Consider the following 5,000-nt stretch of genomic DNA (forward strand, 5'->3'; position numbering starts at 1 on the left):
GATGGGGAGGAATGTATAGAATACCGGTGCGACAGGTAGAGTGAGGAGGAGGAGGGGTAGGCATCAGGGATGTGTTAGAGACTGGAGTATTTGGATTTAGACTGGAAAAGGAATTTAACAGAGGGGAGAAGGAGTAGAGATAGGATGGTTCGGGGTGGAGGGAAGAAGTACTGGGGGAGATGCTAAGACATCTTGAGAAGATGAGAGGGGAGTGGAGCGAAGTACAGTTTTGGAATAGGTAGAAAGAGAAAAACCTCGTCGGTGTGTTTTTGTCTGGCCTCATGTAGTTTGAATCTGAGAACTGCTACCTCAGACTCGAGCTTGTAAGCTGGGCAGCTCCTATAAAGTACATTATGGGAGCCACCACAATTAGTACACGTGCGTGGTTGAGCAGAGTAATCTGGGCACACAGAGGGCAGCGGGTTGTGGAGCGAGTTTGGCCGGGTGGCCAAAACGGCAACATCTTTGACATTGACGGGGAAAGGGTCAATATGGTCGGACAGGGTAGGACACTCCACTCAACTTCATGGGGAAGGTCATGTCTACGGAAGGTAATCTTGGCAATATTGGTACAGGACTTACGTTGGCTTCTGGGAAGAGTAGCGTAGCACTGGATTGCATGTCACTGGAGGCATGTCAGCTGGCCGTTTTCAGTCTGACCAGTCCTTGTCGTAAACAGGACAATCAGCCGGGGAAGAAGAAAAAGTTCCGGTACAAGTATTAAGGGAGTGAGACTGGGCAAGAATTGGTTTGTAAGTGAGGTAAGTCAGGGTAGATAGTGCACGAGCTTAGGACTCAGATGTAACTATGGCAAGGCATGAACGATTGGAACGACTGCGAAAGGCAACTTTGCCTACTTGTTTTGGGAGATTGTTAGTAGAAAAGGGTATTGTTAGAGCAAGGGGCTGTAGGGGGAATCACAAAAAATCGATCCCAATAGGCTGGGCCGAAAAAGGGTCCTCGAAAGGTGGAAGTAGTAGAAGGACGAGGGACGGGAGGAAGATGGGGTGGTGTAGAGTGACGTAATGCTGTGGGGAGGAGTAGGAGATGGAGTGGATGTTAGGAGAGAGGAAGGGGTGTATTCTGGAGGCTGAGTAATGGCCTGGGTGGATGATTCGTAATGGATAGAGTTGACAACAAACATCGAGGAGAGCGTATTAGTATCAGTGTTTGTTCGGAGCCAAGGTCAAAGGAGAGGCAGGGGTAGGGAAACCAGAAAAATCAAATTTTGATGAAGGGGCAAGTATTAATGCTTTACTAAGGATAAAAAATCCTTCGTTATTGACCATGGTGAGCCTGAAATAATTGGTGAGAAGAAACGGTCTCCCCATACGGGGTAAGGGCTAGGCTATTAAAAAAGGGTATACCGTGACCATTGCTCCCGGAGGCCTTTCAGGACTGACACACAGCCAGCCTTTTCATCCTTTCAACAAGCCTTTCTTACCTTAGGAAGTGGTCGGAAGGGGATGAAGAGAAGGAAAAGCAAAAGGGGAGAAAAAAAGATCATTTTAAGGTGAGGGATGAGGTCCAAGGTAGGGCTGATCCCCTACATTGGGCCTGTCTCCGTCTCCTATGCTCCTCGCCCCAACAACGAGCAAGGGATATGTGGGTAGAGAATGAAGATGAATGTGGATGATATTGGAAGAGAGGAAGGATTGTTTTCTGGAGGTTGGGTAATGACATGGAATGGGCTTAACTGATGCAGGTATCAAAGAGGGGGTTGTGGTGCCCAAAGTCGTGATTAAAGGAGCCAGGGCTCAGGTAAGCGCAAAAGTTAGTTAGTGGCTCTAGTTGATAAAGGGTCAAGCCTAAATGCCCCAAATATGGGTATTCTGCATTATAGGCCATAATTAGCCAGGGATATGTGGTAAGTGAAACGGTTTATTCCCTCAGGGTCCCCATGAGGGGTAAGGGCTAGACAACTAGAGAAATACTGAGCCCAGGGCTGCCTGAGATCATACAGTACTGACACAAAGCCAGCCTTCAATAATTTCAACACGGCTCTCACCTCTTCAGAAGTGGGCAGGAGGAGGGGCTGGAGAAGAGAAGGAAACGAAAAGGCTCCAAAAAGCTCCAACAGTGGGCCTCAGTCTCAGTATCTTCTCCCCCACACTGCAACCGTCATGGAAGAGAGGGAGGTGGAGAGAAAGAGAAGAGAGAGAGAGAGAGAGAGAGAGAGAGAGAGAGAGAGAGAGAGAGGAGGAGGAGGAGAGAGAGAGGGAGGGAGAGAGAGAGAAGAGGGAGAGAGAGAGAGGAGAGAGAGAGAGAGAGAGAGAGAGAGAGAGAGAGAGAGAGAGAGAGGGGGGAGAGAGAGAGAGGAGAGAGAGAGAGAGGGGAGAGAGGCGAGAGAGAGGGGGGGGAGGAGAGAGAGAAGAGGAGGGGGAGGGAGGGAGAGAGAGAGAGGGGGGGGAGAGAGAGAGAGAGAGGGGGGGGGGGGGGAGCAGAGAAGGGGAGAGAGAGAGAAGGGGAGAGAGAGAGAAGGGGGGGGGGAGCAGGAGAGGGGAAGAGGGGGAGAGAGAGAGAGGGAGAGGGGGTGTGTGTGTTTGTGCCCAGTTTATTTCTGCTATCAATCAACTTTGTTATTCATGTTATGGACATTTGTTGTACCAGGGATATACAGTTGAGAAGCTACCTGTATATTTGGCAGCACTTTTTATGTCACAGTGGGCCTGCCCCACTGGGGTACTCCTTGAATTAATTTCTATATTTTATGTACGTTATATAGATACAGACTTGGCATTTTCATATCTGTACACAAATACCTGTGCATTTTTTTTACTATAAAAATATAATACAAGTATCTTTACACAGCCTTGAATAACAATGATATTGCTATATATGGTCAATTCTAAGGCCATATTCAGAGGTAACTAAAACTATGATCTTACTTTCCCATTAACAAGTATATTTTGTAATGCAATTACAGTAAAAAAGTGAGAAGAAGAAAATAAATAGTAAACAATTACTCCTTACTTTTAAGAGTTCATGCAAATCAAATCATATTCTTACAGGATTTTTCCTTAAAAAATACATAAAATAAAAGCAGAAAATAAGTTAATAAATAAATTCTGACCTTTACTTTGTCACACAACATCCTCCGTGACAACTCCTCAAAAACTTCACGAGTTCACCACTATTAGGCAGCTCACAGCTCCTTCATCAAAGACATACATTTATTTTCTTGTCTAAGCAGTTTAAAGTTGGCCAAACAGTGTACGTGTCTGCGATAATGTGGTGTTCAAATTTTTTAAAAATAAAATGGAATGGAAAAATAAAAATAAAGTGATGGCCACTAATTCTACACCATCTATTGCATAATTCTGTATCACAAATTAAATTTTTCCCATCATTTCTCACCAAGACTTTTTTTGCATATTATTGCAAAACAAATGATCATAATAAATATATTTGCTTCTATAAAAATAAAAATAAAGAGATGCCTCTTAAAACAATAACTCACACATCCTTAACACAAAAGAGAATATTCATGAAAATATCTGGTAAACAAATATTTCACAATCTCAGTCTTCATAAAAATTTCTTAGATCACTCTTAATAAAACTGGACATTCAATTTCCATTGTTAGTGCATGAATACAACACAGATTCTTACAAACAAATATAATGCAAAAATAAAGTGATCTACTTCATATCTACGGTCAAGGTCAGCTTTCAATAACAAAAAACAATAAAAATACCATTAAGTAAGAATCTGAAATTTGTCTGCGGTGAGTAGTTGTCTGCTGCGTAACATTCTGATAACGGTAAAACAAAGAAAATCTGCTAATAACTAACTGCTTGCTGACAAGCACCCAAGTCACCAAGATCAACACATAAATGCAGACTAACTGCTTTAACAATACTTGACAATGAATATGCAACAAGAAGTCCTGCTTACTTATCTGTACTGCATATATCTACATCAGTACATAACCCACATGTGTGGTGGCACAATTTATACAAGGTGTGCAGTAGTAACTATAAATACACTGCAGTACACTGTACATAAGATGTGCATCAGAACAGTGAGCACATTTGATGTGCAATAGTACATTATAAACTTCTGATGTGCATCAATGCAGTACACATTATGATGTAGTGACTTGCACTTACCCGTGCAGGATCACAATAATAAAAAATAAATAGAACAAAAAAGAACTGCATTCATAAGCACAATGTGTAAGAATATACTGTAAACATTTGATGTGCAGATGTACACTGGACATTCAATATGAAACAGTATACTTTTAATATTTGATATGCAGCAATGCAATGTTCACATTTGAATGAAGCTACATTGTACATATGTGGTTGGCATCAATACACTGTTCATGTCTGATATGAAGCAAAATACATTCACATCTGATGTACAACTGTACATAGTTGTCAACAAACTTATGAAGACAACAGACATGGCAATGCACACATATGACAAAATAATGTATACAATGTGAGGCAGTAAACCTTATACAGGATGTAACAGTACACTGTACACATGATGTGTGGCAATACTATGTACATAAGATTTCAGGCAGTACAGAGTACATATAATGTGTGACTGTACTCTGGCTACAAGACATGAAACTATAAGTCTCATGATTTTATATAAAAACTTAGCCTAAACTAGATATAACTTGTTACAGTGAAACAGTCAGCTCAAGGTTCATGTCATCTAGCACTACATTCAAATCTCACTGTATGCAAGTTCTCCTGGCTACACCAGAAGGTAACCCTTTCAACCTAACACCTTATTATGGCTAAAAGTACACATGACCCACATCAGACACAACACATAATAATAGGGACGGCCGGAGGCCAATCACTTTCCCGTCATACCACCTGAAGATCAACTGGTCCGAACTGTAGCATTTTAATCACTACAACCCATATTGATCATAGTCCAGTTATTATTGTTTAAGCCCATCCCGACAGATCACATGTACAGGCGTCACAACATACCAATTGGTCTGCAGGGTACGGCTGTACGTGCAGCGACACGCC

Source organism: Penaeus monodon, chromosome 7 (genome assembly GCF_015228065.2).
Source record: "Penaeus monodon isolate SGIC_2016 chromosome 7, NSTDA_Pmon_1, whole genome shotgun sequence".
In the NCBI taxonomy this organism is placed as follows: Eukaryota; Metazoa; Arthropoda; class Malacostraca; order Decapoda; family Penaeidae; genus Penaeus; species Penaeus monodon.